This window comes from Dermochelys coriacea, chromosome 6 (assembly GCF_009764565.3).
Source record: "Dermochelys coriacea isolate rDerCor1 chromosome 6, rDerCor1.pri.v4, whole genome shotgun sequence".
In the NCBI taxonomy this organism is placed as follows: Eukaryota; Metazoa; Chordata; order Testudines; family Dermochelyidae; genus Dermochelys; species Dermochelys coriacea.
In genome coordinates this window covers 62,316,245-62,335,632 of record NC_050073.1, presented here as the reverse complement: position 1 = coordinate 62,335,632, position 19,388 = coordinate 62,316,245, and the positions used below count along the sequence as shown (strand labels likewise).

Sequence of the window (19,388 nt, the reverse complement as noted above, 5' to 3'; positions counted from 1 at the left end):
TCGATTTATCGTGTCTAGTGTAGACACGATAAATCTATCTCTAATCGCTTTGCCATCGACTCCGGAACTCCACCATGGCAAGACGCGGAAGTGGCATCGACGGGGGAGTGGTGGCCGTTGATCCCGCACTGCGAGGACGTGAAGTAAGTGATTCTAAATCGATCTAAGATACGTTGACTTCAGCTACACTATTCTCGTAGCTGAAGTTGCGTATCTTAGATTGATTCCCCCCCTAGTGTAGACCAGGCCTAAGTATAGCCTAGAAACAGAAGTCTCTATCTCACACCTCATTATTTTTTAGTAACTTAACCGGCTATGTAGAGATGCAAGATGTAAGCAGCTACGTAAATTTAGGACTATTTTTCACTCTACCATGATGAAATTGAGCACACGTGTTCTTGTCAGGTTCAGCAGTGGTGGTGAGGTCAGTGATTAGACTAACTTGGCAAACAGTATCCCAATCACCACCAACTCACTCTGTCCAAGTACAGCAAGAAAGTACCAAGTTCTTTCAGCATTCTGGACAGGCGCATCACTGGAGAGAAATTTACCCTGCAACAGGCTGCTGTTAATATACACAATGCTCCAACAAAGTATGAAAATGTATCAAAAACATATAATAATAATGATAAATTGTATTTACATAACACTTTTCATCTAAGGATTGCAAAGCACTTTACAAACACTAATGAAGTCTCTCAACACTCCTTGGGGTAGATATTATCCACATTTTTCAGATACCTAAATTGAAGCCAAGAGTGAGTGAATATGTTACCAAAGTGAGTCAGTGGCAGAACCAGGAACAGAACCAGGATTTCCAGTACATCACCTCACCAACTCCAATCAGTGGACAACATTCCACTTATTGCAACCAGATAAAATATATTTTAACAATATCAAAGTGTATTTGCTTAATTTTGTTACTATGAAATCTTAGAGCTAAAAAAGACTTGTATGTTTAGATCTAGGAATCTTCTTGTACTTCCCAAGGGGAAAACTAACCCAGATCTGACCCTCCAGGCTCAAAGGCTATTGAACAATGGCTGTATCACTGTCAATCACATAAATTATGAAATAGTTATATTTGTGAATACTTGGATACGTTGGGTTTGATTCTGTTCTCACAGAAGTTCAAAAAAGAACTAGATAAGTTCATGGAGGATAGGTCCATCAATAGCTATTAGCCAGGATGGACATGGATGGTGTCCCTAGCCCCTGTTTGCCAGAAGCTGGGAATGGGCTACGGGATGGATCACTTAATGATTACCTGTTCTGTTCATTCCCTCTGGGGCACGTGGCATTGGCCACTGTCAGAAGACAGGATACTGGGCTAGATGGACCTTTGGTCTGACCCAGTTTGGCTGTTCTTACGTATGTTCTTATGTAGTGAGAATCAAGAGTCAATAGACTTACACTGATGTACAGCCAGTGTAAATAAGAGAAAAATCAAGCTCTGCATCTCTGAATTTGCTTGTTCCCAAGAGTCCACATAAGCACTGGGCTGTTGAGATACTTGTCTCATATTACTCTGCAGGACATGACATTATGTATGCCACTTCAGTGATTAACATTTAAATATTGCATTTCTGAAAATATTGGCAACATTTCCTCGTTTAATTGAGGGATTTCTGGCTTTGTTGTTACCACCCATTATCACCCTGGAAATATCCAGAGGATGCAATTTGTCCTCTGCTGTCTTTCCTCAGGTCCAAAGAGCGTCTGTTTATATTAAAGAGAACTTCTTGGCTTGTGATTGACTGGTGTGTTCCAACCAGTCACAAGCTCAGCAAGCAGCAGCCTGCTGATGCCCACCACTTTGATGACATTGGCAAAACCTATGACAGGCCATTGGAATGTTAAGAGACTGGAAAATGGCAGAGGCTAAAAAATAAGTTAAAAAGCTCCCTTTTCACATGAGTCTCCTTTTTACATGGGGCTATACTGGTCTGGTTTTACAGAAATTATATCTTATTGCTGTGGGTCTAGAGGTACAACATGGTACCTACAGATAGTAATGAGCAAACAGTTCTAAAATTTACTGTCTAAAATACTATGTTTATTTGTTAGCAAGCCACCCTAGAGCCTCACACTATAGCAATGATAGTTTGCACTTGTAGATAGTCTTTCATCCAAGACCCCAAAATGCTTTAAAAACATTAAGCATCACAATGTACCTGTGAGATAGGTAAAGTGATCCCAATATATTCCTTACCTTTCAATGGAAAGGCGGCACTTCTGAAGTGAAATGTTTAAGTCTTCAGGAGCACTACATAACAGATTAAGGTAGGAACTGAAGAATGCCATACCCAATTCAGAATGCAAGGGAAATTTAGGAAGGCAAAATGGAATTGAGTCAAATAGGACAATGGATTTAACACCTCTAATTTTCCAAAAAGGACAAATGGATTGTTAATGACAACAAGAGGGTACATCCTCAATTGTGTGTCTCATTCAGAAGATGGTGCCTCCTGCAGCACAGTGCCCCTATCACCATGATGTGGCATTGGTTCAATACTGAATCAAAGGAACGTTTTCCTCCTACTGAATCACCTACGAACTCTTCTTGTAACCCTCTAGGTTTTCCTTTGAATACTGAACCTGTCTGACCCTACTTAGCTTGTGAGATATAACAGAATCACAGCTTGTGGTATGACTCCACTTTAAAGATACATTATATATGCAAGATGAAGTCAAAAATGGACCATATGCTGTGGTACACTTTGATACAAAGAATATTTGCTTTGATTATGTGACCAAATGCACAGTGCAAACAGGCCTGCTGAGTCCAAATTCAGCTTCCTGTGGCAAGAGTTATTGAATTGTTGGATTAGGGAGACCAAAAGTAGTGCTGATACTTAGAAATATGTTTGAGACTCACAATCAATTTTTGATTCTATGTAGGGGCTGAGAGTACTGTGGAGATGGCATGCAGTCTTGGGAGAAATGGTGAAGTGGGAGGGATTGTGAGTTACTATAACTTTTTAGGACAGTTTAGAATATTTATAAATACTTAGCACTTGCATAATGCTTTTCAGCAGTAGCTCTCAGAGCACTCCTAAAGGGAATCCTCTCCACCCTCCGTGGCCAGAACGATGATGCCTATGAAGCAGGGTGGGGATGGTGTAAAGTTGTGGGAGATCCTTGGGATTCCACTAATATACAAGGGATCCCCTAAAGCAGGGGTGGGCAAACTATGGCCCATGGTCCAGATCCTGCCTGTCAGTGCTTTGGATCTGGCCCATGGGATTGCTAGCCCCATGGCACAGCGGCTCTAAGGTAGACTCTCTGCCTGCCCTGGCCCCACGCCACTCCCGGAAGCGGCTGGCACCACGTCCCTGTGGCCCCTGAGGGTGGGGAGGGCAAGGATTCCATGCTCTGCCCTTGCCTGCAGGCACTGTTCCCTCACAGCTCCCATTGGCAGGGTACAAGGAACCGTGACCAGTGGGAGCTTCGGGGGAGGTATCCGCATGCAAAGGGAGTACACAGAGCCCTCTGCCCCCCACTCCCCAGGAGCCACAGGGTCGTTTGTGCCGGCTGCTTCTGGGAGTGGTGTGGGGCCAGGGCAGGCAGGGAGCCTACCTTAGCCCCGCTGCGCACTGCTGCCACTCTGGAGCCACTCAAGGTAAGCGGCGACAGGCCAGAGCCTGCACCCCGCACCCCTCCTGCACTCCAACCCCCTGCCCTGAGCTCCCTGCTGCGCCCCACTCCTCTCCTACACCCCAACCCCCTGCCCTGAGCTCCCTGCTGCACCCCACACACCTCCTACATCCCAACCCCCTGCCCTGAGCTCCCTGCTGCACCCCACACCCCTCCTACACCCCAACCCCCTGCCCTGTACCCCCAACCCCTGTCCTGAGCCCCCTGTTGCACCCCACATTCCTCCTGCACCAACCCCCTGCCCTGAGCCCCCTGCCGCACTCCAAAACCCTCCTGCACCCCAACCCCCTTGCCCTGAGCCCCTTCCTGCACAGTGCACTCCCTCCCGCACCTCAATCCCCTGCCCCAGCCCTACATTCATGGCCCTCCATGCAAGTTCCCCACCCAGATGTGGCCCTCGGGCAAAAATGTTTGCCCATCCCTGCCTTAGAGGAAAATTGAAGTCCCAGGGCACAGAAAACATGCAAATGGTCTGCATTCCCTGCTGCAGCGACAGAGAGGAGAATTTTGCTTAGTGTGACTGTGTTACAGCAGCATTACACTCTGTCAAAAATGCATCTGGAAAATTTCCCAGATTGTACATTTGATCCTCTAATTTAATCCTCAAAGAATGAGGCTGACATGAGAAGTATTACAGGAATAATCCCTCTGTCTGCACTACTAACAACAACTGGGTGAATCCTTAAACCACCACAAGACACCTCCCAAAAAAAGATCTGGCTGCTGCTAGTTGGCAAATACAAAATGAATCATTTGTGTGATAAACATTCACAGCTGTTTGTACATAGCTACTGATGCACCTCTACTTGCTATTTTTCAATAGGATTCTGAAGCTTTCAGACTTTGCACAGAGATCATCTACCCACCACTGAAATGCATTCTCTCCTCTGGTGAAATGTGGTAGCCAAGCTGTGCACACATTGCAAATATATGATGCAACGATCTGTGTCTATACATGCAAGTACTAATGAATGAACTAATTTTGCCCAATTACAAACGCATCCAAACACCATTGGCCAAATTCTCCACTGCCTTGCACCTTAAATAGTCATTTACACCTGCGAAATGTGAATATGAAATGACTACAGAATATGCAAGGCTTTGGAGAAGCTCGCCTTGAATTCTCACATTACTGGGTTTGTGTTTTGCTTCAAAAAGACTGGAAAAAAAGAGTGAAGAGGGCACAGAAATTAAAAATATCCAGCAAAAAGGTAAGGTGATAAATGAGGGAGAGTGCTGATTTTACAGACTGCTGAAAGATAAGAGGAAAGATATATTACACAGAGATGGCAGTCTGTGTTCAAATGCAGTTTATCAGTGAACTTCACCTGGCTTCACAGTACAAAAACATTTTCCTTCTGTCTATAAAAAAAAATCAATATTTTGTAATTCCCTAATTAACCACTGAAAGCAATCAAGAATTCTAGTCTGAACTGCTTAAACATGTAGGACTAGACTGTGTGTGGCCCCTGTGAGCATGTGCAGGAGGGTATGTGGATGAATGGATCAGTAAACAGTGAGGATAATTAACCACTGGAACAATTTATCAACGGCCATTGTGGATTCTCCATCACTGGCAATTTTTAAATCAAAACTGGATATTTTTCTAAAAAGCTCTGCTCTAGAAATTATTGTGGGGAAGTTTCACGACATCGTACAGGAAGTCAGATTAGATGATCACAGTGGTTCCTTCTGCCCTCAGAATCTAAAAAAGCTGATTTGAAATTTTTTACAAAAGTTGTATTTCCCTTTTTTAAAGGGACACATGAGGTTTTTTGTTACCCCAACCAAACACCTTCAGGAGAAAGGAAATGACAGTGGCTCAGCTGTCAGTACTATAGTCGCTAGAAGAGTAGCTCATTGAAGCACTCTCTAGAAGGTGAAGAAATAGGCTCCATTTATCTTCATCCCATTGTGGGTTTACTGGGCAGTGTACTGCTGGAGAGGTCAGTGACTTTTGGAGATATCTAAATGTAACGCATGCAGAGATCTTGGGAAGCTCGTATGTGCTGTAGAGGCAGTTACTAACACCTGTTCTACAGCTGTAGGCTGCACTCCCCAAAGCCAAAACCTGTACCCAAAGCACTGAAGAATTCAGACCTTACACACTATTGTGATAATCTTTGTACAAATATGCCTTATGGAGTATCATTTAAAAACAAATAATTTGCTGGTCAACAATATAATAGTGACATGTATGTAGCAAGATTATATGTAAAGTTATGAATTCCCCCTGTATGATGTCACTAGAACATGTTCAATGTGTGACCAAAACAATGAAAGCCCATTTACATAGAAATCAGCTGGTGTATGGGAAGACCACAGGAAGGGAAGAACAGCATGAGGTCATCCTGCCTTTTGAAACAAGGTCAATGAACGTTGAGAGATATGCTTTCCAAAGGTTCACTACACTATAAAGGGAGGGACCGAGAACCCCTAAGTTATCCATCACTAGACAGATACAAGCTATGAAAATGGGTCCTTCGACCAAGGAGGGTTTGAAGTCTCTGGGTAGTGTATATAGGTAAGAAAATATACCTTGAACAAAACCTGTATTTTGCTAGATTAAGTTTTAGATTTTTAGATGCGTGTTTTTGCTTTTTATTTGCTTGTAACCCTTTCTAACTTACTCCCTTTTCTTTGCATCATTTAACCTATGTCCTATTGTTAATACATTTGTTTTATTTTTACTATAAACCAATTAAGGTGTATTTACCCCACTTAAGTTAAAAAGCCGATGTGCCTTTGCCTCTTATGAGAAAGAATCAGACCTTATCACATCTCTGAACTGTTCAGGAGGGGGCTGGATATTGCAGATTGTCACCTTGTTGGTTGTAACCCAGGCTGGTGGAAGCAGACATGCTGCTGGGGTCAGAGCTGCTGAACTAGAGCTGTCTAGCAAATAGCCACTTCAGGGTGTGACCTGCATTGTGAGCATCCCATGCTAGGAGCTACAGCAGCAAAGCATAGTAAGGCACCCAGGGTTGCAGGGCAAGTGGTGACACAAGCCCTCACTGATCTGTATTGCACCCCAGAATGTGACACTTTGCTGTCCCAACAGATCCCTTCTGGGGCCTTGAGCTTTGCTAGCAGCAGTGGCTGTCTCTGCTCTGCACCTGGTGTGTTAGTAGAGAAAGGGTTCCCTACACTCTGCTCTCACCAGGGCAGGATCCAGACCCCATTGTCCTACGCACTGTATAAACACAGAGCTGGTCAGTCCCTGTCCTGAAGAGTTTATAGTTAAAAGGCAACACATACAAACTAGACAGTGTGGCAACAGGCACAGCTCTTGTTCCAGTTTCTTCTTAAACCCTTGATTCTTTCTTTCTTTCTTTCTTCTTCTTTAGTTTTGTTATATCTCATGCTTGCCTTACTTAGTAACAGGCAGGGAATCAAAAACAATTAGACAAGGAAGAATTTGAAAGTGGTAAGCATTATTTTGAACAAGCTATGAAAGTGATTCCTGCATCACTCATCCTGGTTGCAACAGGGCTCACTCACCAGTGTGGCACCTCCTGCTGGCTGTCTTGGGAATTAGCTCTGCGTGTTAGTGCGTCTTCTTCGGGTGGTGCCTCGCCACCGTCACTCCTGCTCTAGGACCCATGTCTCTCCAAGGACTGCAGTGTCCTCTTCAGCAACACAGCCCTCCAGTCGTGCCTCACACTGTGCTCCCCCCTTCCAGGGGACCTGCAGTCTGCTGTTCAGCCACTTCCGTTAGTGGCTACTGCAGCAAATTGTCTAGCCACTTCCTCATGGCCCCAGGGCCTCAGCCTGCAAATCCCAGCAGCCAGCCAGGAGCTGTCTCTCGCTCCCCCAGTCCCTACTAGCCACACTGTTCTGTCCAGGGTGCTGACAGTTCTCTCAGCCCTCCAGAGACACAGTCCATCCTTCCTCCCTGGGCTCCCAGCAAAGAACTGTCCTCCTCTGCCCTGCAGCTCCCTTTTTAATATAGGTCTGCTTGGCCCTGATTGGCTGCTCCCTTCAGCCCTTCTCTGTTTGGCTACCTCCTGTATAGCCTCCCTAGGGCTCTATTAACCTCTTAGCACCCCACCACACTGGTTTATATGAACAAAGCTGATCATTTGAGCATCTTTTCTCCTTATATCCAGACCAAATTTTGTAAACATGATGCTCAGGTAGAAAGATGCTCCTCAAACTTTGAAACAGTCGCTCCAAACAAACTGTGCCAGATTAAGCCAGAAAGAAAGTGCAGAGCACTGAAGGCAGTATTGTTCATGTTCTACTTGGTCATGCATCACAAAAGGTATTTAAAGTATAATGAGACTTCATGCATTTGGGAAATGAAATGCATTACATTTTTCAGACTTATAACAGCTTTGTAATAGAGATACAATAAAAATGTACTGCATTCTCTGGCCAGTGAACCTTTGCTCTCAGTAATTAAAACAACTCCTATTATAAAATAAATATGAGCTCATCTACTTTTCAGTCTGCTTCCTCTACTACTTCAAAATCAGTTGGTTTTATTTAACACATATGGTTATGTTCAGAAAACCTCTTTCAGGACCAACCTTCCCAGCCTGACTGCACATACAGACTAAAATCCTTGGTTCGTAAGAACACAGTCATTCCTCAAATGACCACCAATCCCTGAATATACAGGGTCAGATCCCCTGAAGTCTGTGGAAAGAGGCATGAATAACATCTCCCTGTGACAGCATGGCCTACTAAGGGATTCTTCCAAGCAAGGGTAAGCAATTGTACTACCACTGCCCTTCCCTTTGAGTTTTCCATGAACAGTAGGTTTAATTTCTGTTTGGGGCTCCATAGGAGCCCTGCTGGGAGATGCATTTCAGGGGTTGCATCAGTACATAACAGGGTAGCACAAGTTAAGCTCTCTTCAAAATCAGAACCTCCCACTTTTGGGACCTTCACACCCTCTGCCACAGTGGACCTTCTCCCTCAGAAGCCTTCTGCCAGTTAGTAAAATAATATGAAAACCACTATTTTAAATGGCTACTGCCTGTACACAAACCAAATATTCTATAAGAAATTTCCTTTTCTTTCTCACTAATATCACCATCAGCTACCCCCTTTATTTACTCTTTGCACTTAGTTTGGATAATGAAATAGATCGGTTTCATTTTCTGATTTTCATACATTAGCACATAAGAACATTAAAATGGTCATACTGAGTTAGCACAATGGTCCATCTAGCTCAGTATCCTGTCTTCCGACAGCGGCCAATGCCAGATGCTTCAGATGAACTGAACAGAACAGGGCAATGTACTGAGTGATCCATCCCGTCATCCAGTTCCAGCATCTGTCAGTCAGAGGCTTATGGACACCCAGAGCACAGGGTCACATCCGTGACCATATTGGCTAATAGCCATTGATGGACCTATCCTTTAAGAAATTATCTAATTCATATTTTTAACCCAAGTATACTTCTGGCCTTCATAACATCCCCTGGCAATGATCTCCACAGGCTGACTGTGCATTGTGTGAAGTAGTACTTCCTTTTGTTTGTTTTAAACCTTCTGCCTACGAATTTAATTGGGTGACCACTGGTTCTTGCTTTACATGAAGAGGTTAAAAACGCTTGCTTGTTCACTTTCTCCCCACCATTTGTGATTTTATAAACCTCTATCATATCCCCCCACCCTTAGTGTCTCTTTTCCAAGCTGAACAATCCTAGTCTTTTTAATCTCTCCTCATGGGAAAGCTGTTCCATACCCTTAATGATTTCTGTTGCTCTTCTCTGTACCTTTCCCATTTCAAATACATCTTTTCTGAGATGGGGTGATGAGAACTCCAGGCAATATTCAAGGTGTGACAAAACCATGGATTTGTACAGTGGCATTATGATATTTACTGTCTTATTATCTATCTTTTTCCTAATGCTTCCTAACAGTGTTAATTTTTTTTATTGCCACTGCACATTGAGTGGATGTTTTCAGAGAAATATCCACAATGATGCCAAGATCTCTTCCTTGACTGGTAACAGCTAATTTAGACCCCATCATTTTATATGTATAGTTGGGATTATGTTTTCCAATGTGCATAACTTTGCATTTATCCACACTAAATTTCATCTGCCATTTTGTTGCCCAGTCACCCAGTTTTCGAGAGATCTCTTTGTAAGTTCAAAGCAGACTGCAAAGAGTTAACTATCTTGAGTAGTTTTGTGACAACTGCAAATTTTGCCATCTCACTATTCACCCTTTTTTCCCTAACATTTATGAATATGTTGAACAGTACTGGTCCGAGCACGGATTCCCCAATGTGAAAACTGGCCATTTATTCTTATCCTCTTATTCCATGTCTGGTTACTTTTCTTAAGAGCCTTTGATGAGGGACTTTGTCAAAGGCTTTGTGAAAGTCCATGTACACTATATCTCCTGGATCACCCTTGTCCACATGTCTGTAAACCCACTCAAAGAATTCTAATAGATTGGTGAGGTATGATTTCCTTTTCAGAAGTCATGTTGACTCTATCCCAACAAATCATGTTCATCTATGTATCTGATAATTCTGTTCTTTATTATAGTTATAACAATTTTCTGGTCCTGTAGTTCGGTTAAGCAGCCTGTAATTGCTAGGATTACTTCTGGAACTTTTTAAAAATTGGCCTTATGTTAGCTATCTTCCAGTCATCTGGTGCAGAGGCTGATTTAAGTGATAGGTTACATACCAGACAGTTAGAGGTTCTGCAATTTCATATTTGAGTTTGTTCAGATATGCGTGAATACCATCTGGTCCTGGTGACTTATTACTGTTAAATGTATCAATTTCTTCCATAACCTCTTCTATCAACACCTCAATTTGGCACAGTTCCTCAGATTTGTCATCTACAAAGAATGGCTCAGATGTGGGAATCTCCCTCACACCCTCTGCAGTGAAGACTGATGCAAATAATTAATTTAGCTTCTCCATAACATCCTAGTCTTCCTGGAGTACTCCTTTGGCTCCTCAATTGTCCAGTGGCCCCACTGATTGTTTGGCAAACTTCCTGCATCTGATGTACTTATAAAATGTTTTTGCATCTTTTACTAGTTGTTCTTCAAATTCTTTTTTGGCCAGCCTAATTCCATGTTTACACTTGATTTGCCAGAGTTTATGCTTCTTTCTATTTTCCTCGGTAGGATTTGACTTCCAATTTTTAAAGGATGCCTTTTTGCCTCTAAATTCCCTTTTACTCTATAGTTTAGTCATGGTGACTTCTTTTGCTCCTCTTACTATTTTTTTATGTGGGATATACATGTAGTTTGAGCCTCTATTATCGTGTTTTTAAAAAGTTTCCATGCTGCTTGCAGGCATTTTGCTCGTGACTATCATTTTAATTTCCATTTAATTAGCTTCCTCATTTTTGTGTAATTCCCCTTCTTGAAATTAAATGTTACTGTAGTGGGTATCTTTGGTATTCTCCCCGAACCATAAGGATGTTAAATTTAATTACATTATGGTCGCTGTTACCAAGCAGTTCAACTATATTCACTTCTTGGACCAGATCCTGTGCGCCACTTAGGACTAAATCTAGTATTGCCTCTCCCTTTGTGGGTTCCAGGATTAACTGCTTCAAGAAGCAATCAGTAAAGGTGTCTAGAAATTTTATCTCTGCATCCTGTCCTGAGGTGACATGTTCCTGGTCAATATGGTGATAGTGAAATCCCTCTTATTATTTATTAATTAATTATTATTATTGAGTTTTCTGTTTTTGTAGCCTCCCTAATCTTCCTGAGCATTTCATAATCACCATCACCTTCTTGGTCCGGTAGTCAGTAGTATATCCCTACTGCTATACTCTTATTATTGAAGCTTGCGATTTCTATCCATAGAGATTCTATGGTACAATTTGATTCATTTAACGTTTTTACTATACTTGACTCCATGCTTTCTTCACATGTTGTGCCACTCCCTCACCCAGCACAACCTACTCTGTCATTCCTATATACTTTGTATGCTGGTATTACTGTGTCTCATTATCATCATTTTCCCAAATTTCTATGATGACTATTATATGAGCACCCTCATTTAATACTCTCCTCTTTAATAGAATATAGAGAATTCCATTAATACATTTTCTCATAAGGAATGCATCTGTCTGAACTGTGCGCTTTTCCTCAACTTTCCCCCCAGCCTTTAGTTTAAAAACTCTTCTACGACCTTTTTAATTTTACATTCCAGCAATCTGGTTCTATTTTGGTTTAGGTTGAGCTCATCCTTTCTATATAAGCTCCTCTTTTCCTAAAAAGTTCCCCAGTTCCTAATAAATCTAAAACTGTCCTCCCTACACCATAGTCCAATCCACACACTGAGACATTGCAGTTCTGCCTGTCTAACTGGCCTGCACATGGAACTGGAAGAATTTCAAAGAATGCTACCATGGAGGTCCTAGACTTTCATCTTTTACCTAGCAGCCTAAATTTGGTCTCTAGGACCCCTCACAGCACAGCACAACACAATGCTGTGGTGTTCAAGTTACCCACAGTGCAGGAAAATGTTTAACTATGTATCTCTCTAGTTTAAAATGATAAATGAAAACAGTTAAACTATCAAAAATACTTCTATTTATAATCTGAAACCTGCAGTCCTACTCACCTGAGTAGTCATACTTTAAGTCAATGGTAGTTAGTACCTTGAACAACAACTACAGGCTTAACCCCCAGGTCATTTTTTAAAAACTTATTCTAAACACAGACACAGACCTAAACTTGAGGCTTAAACTATTTGACATGGATAATTTCAAATATTAATACATACTTTCCACTATTAAACCAATCAACTGGTTTATGATCATCAATACAACTGTATTTTGTCAGTAGACAGACCTAAAGAGTGCACAATGGAGGGTATAAAATAAAAGTATTGGGGAACCACTGACACCATCTCCTTATAGATGTTCTTTCCTATTGAGATCCTAAATTGCAGTCTTTTGCTGCAGTTCTGTTCCTTTTACTTCTGTATGTAGCACAACAGACCAAAATGGACTAGACTTCTGATATTCGAAGTACCCTGTGCCAGCTCTTGAGAGACTTGGATCCTTTCCCACTATTGCTAACACATTCCAAACAGAGAGGTGTGTCACTAGAGCAATGGAAGAGTCAAAATGAGAAGTGACACCCCACAAGGAAACAGGGGCAGCTGATAAGTGAAAAGGAAAATGACACTGGAGGGAACAGGGGTAGGGGAAAGGATATGCACTAAGGAAAGGTAAACATTGTTCTCAACTGGACAAGGCTCAAAAGAAGCATAAGGATCTGAAATGAAGGCATACAAAAATTAAAATGCAGAAATCTTAAGACAATATGGGATCATTTCTTTAGCATAATGAATTTCTATACCCTCTGTCACAGATTCATCAGGTTTGGTCTATTCCCCAGCCTGTAACCAATGACTTGAGTGTGACCTCTTTAGTGTGCTGAACCCAAGATCCACACAGTTCCACCTGGATAACCCATGGTCTCCACTGCTCTGAAATTGGACCTTTGGGTGCCAGCAACCTCTGTGTCTCTCCATGGCTTCCTGCAGCAAGTCCAGCCAAGCCAGACTCTTGTGGGAGGCTTTACTCCTTCAACATGCAATGCTCTAAGTATCTGCAGTGACATCAGGCAGCCTCTTCAATACAAGATAATTTATTTATCAACCAGCATACAGAATCAAAGTCTTTGAGTTAGCACAAGAGAGGCAAGCTTAGGATATAGTTCGTGTTGGTGGAAGCCAGGGTGTTGGCATGTCCTGTTCCACTGAGCCCATCCTCGCCTGTCCTGTCTCCTTTGTCTCCTAGTTTCAGGAGCCCTGTGTGTCTATGTAGCTTGCTCTTCTGAACAGAGACATGTAACATGTATTCTCTGTTCTCCAGACACAGCCTTGCTGTATTCACATGTTCAGCTGCCTCTGCAGCTAGGTCTTAATTTTTGGTCATTGAGGCTCCTATTTTCTCTGTAGGGTTTTTCCTTCAAATGTGTTGGTTCTAGCCCAGACAGTCCTAGCCACTGTATGTCTTAAATACCTTCGTCTTGCTCCCTACTGGGAGAAAATAATTCATTCATTATTATGAATTATTTTCTCCCCTGGACATGGGACATCGGGCTATGTAATGGGTACAAAGCCATACAGAGAGCTCATAAAAATATTACAGAAAACTCCCATATTTGTTACACCCTGACTTTCATTGTTCAACATTTCTGAAATACAATATTTATAAATATAGAAGAAAGAAAGCATCAGGTCTGTGTGGAGTAAGGGAAGAGTTATAATGGCATGATCAGGAACAGCTTAAAGGTATGGGCAAGAGGCAAAGGACGCTAACATTTCACTCTATACCCCTCCATAGATTAGTGAGGCTTTGTGTATGAGGAGAGTGGGAAGAAGCTAATGTTTTGAAATCTTGTGTACTGTTTCCTTCAAAAAGCAACAGGAAACCAAGCACGAGTAAGGATGGGGAAATTGTAGGTATAGACTTCACAGTGAAGCATAGAAAGAGTAGCTTTAGTGACAAACCTGTTGGCCTTATTCTAATAAAGTTCCCTGTCTATGCTAGAAGAAAGCATCTTCTGTGATTCTTTATCACTGTTGCATGACCAATGTCTGAGTGTTGTTAAAGAGAGCTACAGAAAATGTGCTGTATCATCTTTTTGTGAGTCTTCTTTATATTCATCCTGCAATATGCTGCTCTCCTTGGGAAGCTGTGTTTCTATAAATGATTGTAGTTTGCCACAAGAGTACTTCATGCAGTCTGAGCAGCATGCAGGATTCATACAGTCTGTACAATGCAATACTTGTATATTTCCACAGAGAACCCCCCACAACCCCCGATTGCACATCCATTAGCCTCATTGTTTACTTTCATATCTTCTCCTTGCCTGATTTCTTAGGCACAGTGAAGTGGGTAACTAAGATACGTAATTCACCAACTAGAACTAAGCTCTTCTCCATATGATCCCATTTTTCCGCTCATGTGTATGATATTACATAATGTTGACATTAATGCACCAGAGCTCTGTTCCTCTTCCTTTTCATCTTAGATTCTTGCAATTCTTTTGAGGGTCCATTATTTTCTAATTCACAGTCTACCTTGGATTAGGAAACCTATCAATGGCCCCTTTTCAAACCTACACTAATCCTGGTTCATATCATTTCTCTAGTTTTGACACCTAAAATCTGGAACTCTCTCTTTAAGGCAACAAAGACCTGTTTTATTTAGAAAGGCTGAAAGAAAGGACGAGATGTAATGTAGTCTCTCCCTCTCTCTCTGCTTTAGCTGAGTTGATTAAAAAGCTGATTCACATCCCTGAAGTGAAGCTCGCAAACTTTCCAGTTTCAAAATTTAAGTGAATTTAGTGTGACACTGGAGACAGAGGTCTGGTTTACATTACAGACCTATATTATAACTATGTTACTCAGGGATGTGAAGAATCCACACCCCTGAGCGACATTCTTATATTGAAATAGTGCTATCTACATGGGGGGTTATGTTGGCGGGAGAGCTTCTCCCACCAGCATAACTACGGCCTCTCAGGGAGGTGGACTAACTATGCAGGAGAGCTCTCTCCTGTCTGCTTAGATCATTAAGTGTAGACTTGTCCTGATGCTCTATTCCAGACAACGGTTACAGAAAAGGCAGTGGGAATACAAGCTTCCTAACTCCTCTGGACTACCCAGCACACTGTTGTATGTTGTTTATCCTTGATACGTTTGCAGCTCTGTGTTAACTGAAAGATGAACCACGCAGAATTGTGCAAAAACAGCAGAGAGACTTGGAGAGAGAGGAAGAGTGTTTTCCCAGACATGGGATATACAGTATCTTCCTGGCTGGAAAGCTGAAAGGCACAGCAAGAAGCCAGGCTCAGAGGTTAACAATCATGGTTATGGTCATGGTTAACAATCCCCCAAAGCTATTGTTTGAAGCCTGGCAAATGTTTGTTTCTTACCTTGAGGTCAATGGTAGCTGTACTTTTATTTAAGAATCTTAGAGAAATAGCCTCTACCTGCACTCTTCCAGAATAAATTACCTATGAAGGCTTTAACTGCAAGACCCTGCCCACACTATAAAAATAAACATATTTAAAAATGGCTATGTACCAACCATGTTATAATGTTATAACATTTTTGTTTACCTGTGTGGACAGAATGAACTAAGTCATAATATTTATGAACCACATATTAATCCTGGTGGGTTCCTCCATTAAAAAAATCTGTTCCTTACTATAATGATTCCTTTTTCATCCAAACAGATATGAAAAAAATCACGTTCACAGCTGAGCTACATGTTCAGAGATTGATATTTATGTAATGTAGCTAGGGCTTTAAGGTGGCATCATTTTGCTCTGTATTTCTACAGCACCTCGCACAATGGGGTCCTATTTGAGGACTGGAGATTCTACATGTTACTGAAGTACATGTAATAAATAATAAAATAATAATAATATACCACAAGTTAGTCTCTAAGGTGCCACAAGTACTCCTTAAAAAGAAAAGGAGTACTTGTGGCACCTTAGAGACTAACAAATTTATTTGAGCATAAGCTTTCGTGAGCTACAGCTCACTTCATCAGATGCATTCAGTGGAAAATACAGTGGGGAGATGATTTATATACACAGAGAACATGAAACAAAGGGTGTTATCATACACACTGTAAAACACCCATTCCACTCACTAATGAGCCATGCTGAATATTTTTGCTTTTAAAAAAATTAAACTTTGAATTAAGTTTTCTCATCAAAGCACAAGTCCTGATGCTAATGTCAGGAAAGCATGGAAAGTAATAACTCCCACAATTGGTTTCTCATATGCTTGTGTCTGTTCTAGGGCATCTAGTCTCTCTCCTCCACTTCATTAAATCCCCCTGGTGCCTCAAGAAAAGCGTGTCCCCCTGGTTCTCCTTACTGCAGATTAAAGACGTCAGTGCCACCACAGGTCAAATATTTGGAAGTACTCATTCCCCACCTGTCCACCACTTTATATTATCCATATATATATATGTTGATAAACTGGGGCAGGGAGCTGACACTGGGAGAATCCACATAGCATAGTTTTATGGTCAGAATAATTAGCATGTTAGACAAAATAAATAAGTAAATACATTTCCTTAAGAAGTCTTTTTCAAAATTGCATCTACCTGACAGGCAATGAAACTCTTTTTCCATTCCCTATTACAAGAAGGAGGGAAACTGTAGGGTTGGGTCAAGAGAATCTTCACTTCTCCACTATCAATGTATAACACCAATCAGCAGGAATTTGGCCATAACTCCATTTTTAAATGTTATGGTATATGGGATACACATGTAATAAGATTTAAAGCTTGTTTGGAAGTAACAATTTCAACTCTTCAGGGAAGACACAGATCAATAACAACTCACACACTTAATAACATGTTACGTTAGCTTTAAATGTTTTATCACGGGTGATAGACATTAATCCTAGTTTATTATTTTGACAGAAAACACTGTACTGTATAATTTATCTTATAATTATTGATATTGTTGACTAGAATCAAAATCAAAGCTGGTTTAATCAAGGTGGCAATCTATTTTCATCTTAGCCCATTTCATTTCATTCTATTTACTGCAACTACCTAGCCATGAAAATGACACTAAGTATGATGTTCAATAATGCAGAATACTGCTCAGCATGGAAATTTCTATAGGGAGAAGTCATGTCTCTTCACATCATTTGTGAAATAAAACTATCCCATCTTTGAGAAAAAGGGAGGCAATGTTCAGTGACGGCTTCTCTGCATACAAACAGGGTCTGAAATAACTAACCCAGCTTCCAGTCACAACTTTAGTTCCAGTGTGCATGAAGACAAGCCCTTAGTTGTTTTCAAGAGGTTAATGAACTGGTTTCTCCATGGAGGAAGCCTCTCTTACTGGGGTGCTGCTGAGGTCAAGGGAAAAGCACCTAGGTAAACGGGAAAGGAATCTGCCCAATGTCCCCTGCTGAGGAAAGTTACACACCAGGAATCATTGTTCAGGGACAAATCAAAGTTTATACTAAAATTTTATTTATCAGTAGGGCTGTCAATTAATTGCAGTTAACTCAGGCAGTTAACTCAAAAAATTAATTGCGATTAATCGCACAGTTAAACAATAGAATGTCACCTGAAATTTATTACATATTTTGGATGTTTTTCTACATTTTCAAATATATTGATTTCAATTACAGCACAGAATACAAAAAGTGTACAGTGCTCACTTTATATTTTTTATTACAAATATTTACACTGTAAAAAATGAACAAAAGAAATAGTATTTTTCAATTCACCTCATACAAGTACTGTAGCGCAATCTCTTTATCATGAAAGTGCAACTTACAAATGTAGGTTGGTTTTGGTTTTTTTTACATAACTTCCCTCAAAAACAAAATATCAAACTTTAGAGCCTACAAGTCCTACTTCTTGTTCAGCCATTTGCTAAGAGAAACAAGTTTGTCTACATTTACAGGAGATAATGCTGCACGCTTTTTAATTACAATGGCAAATGAAAGTGAGAACAGGTGTTCACATGGCACAGTTGTAGCCAGTATCACAAGATAGTTACATGCCAGATGCACTAAAGATTCATATGCCTCCTCATGCTTCATCCATCGTTCCAGAGGATGTGCTTCCATGCTGATGATGCTCGTTTAAAGAAAAGCATTAATTAAATTTGTGACTGAACTCCTTGGGGGATAATTGTTTGGCGCCTGTTCTGTTTTACCTACATTCTGCCATATATTTCATGTTATAGCAGTCTCAGATGATGACCCAGCAAATGTTGTTCATTTTAATAACACTTTCACTGCAAATTTGACAAAATGCAAAGAAGATACCAATGTGAGATTTCTACAGATAGCTACAGTACTTGAACTAAGATTTAAGAATCTGAAGCGCCTTCCAAAATCTGAGAGGGATGAGGAATGGAGCATGCTTTCAGGAGTCTTAAAAGAGCAACACTCTGATGTGGAAACTATAGAACCCGAACCACAAAAAAAGAAAATCAACCTTCTGCAGATGGCATCTGACTCAGATGATGAAAATGAACATGCGTCGGTATGCAGTGCTTTGGATCATTATCGAGTAGAACCTGCTATCAGCATGGGCCTCTGGAATGGTGGTTGAAGCACCAAGGAACATATGAATCTTTAGTGCATCTGGCATGTAAATATCTTGTGATGCCAGTTACAACAGTGCCATTTCTCACTTTCAGGTGACATTGTAAACAAGAAGCAGGCATCATTATCTTCTGCAAATGTAAATAAACTTGTTCGTCTGAGCAATTGGCTGAACAAAAAGTAGGACTGATTGGATTTATAGGCTCTAACGTTTTACTTTTTTTTTTAAATGCAGGGCTTTTCGTACATAATTCTACACTTGTAAGTTCAACTTCCATTATAAAGAGAATGCATTACAGTACTTGTATTAGATGAATTGAAAAATACTATTTTGTTTGTTTTTTACAGTGCAAACATTTTTAATAAAAATAAATATAAAATGGGCACTGTATACTTTGTATCCTGTGTTGTAATTGAAATCAATATATTTGAAAATGTAGAAAACATCAAAAATATTTAAATAAATGATATTCTATTATTTAACAGTGTGATTAATCGCGATTAATTTTTTTTAATCGCCTGACAGCCCTAGTTATCAGTATAAAACTGAAACACTCCGTGTATACAAAACATGAGCAGATGAATGGTCCTGTTGCCAGTTTGCATTTTCCATTCATTACTCTCAAAGACAGCCCCACTCTCAGACTTTTATTAGTGCCAAGTTGCCACTGCTAAGG

At 40.8% G+C, this 19,388-nt stretch overlaps 1 protein-coding gene across 3 annotated transcripts in view; it reads right to left on the bottom strand.

Annotated features, from left to right (window-relative positions):
- RGS6 (regulator of G protein signaling 6) overlaps positions 1-19,388 on the bottom strand; it is a 488,602-nt gene that overhangs the window by 306,483 nt on the left and 162,731 nt on the right. The gene's annotated exons all lie outside the window — the stretch shown is intronic.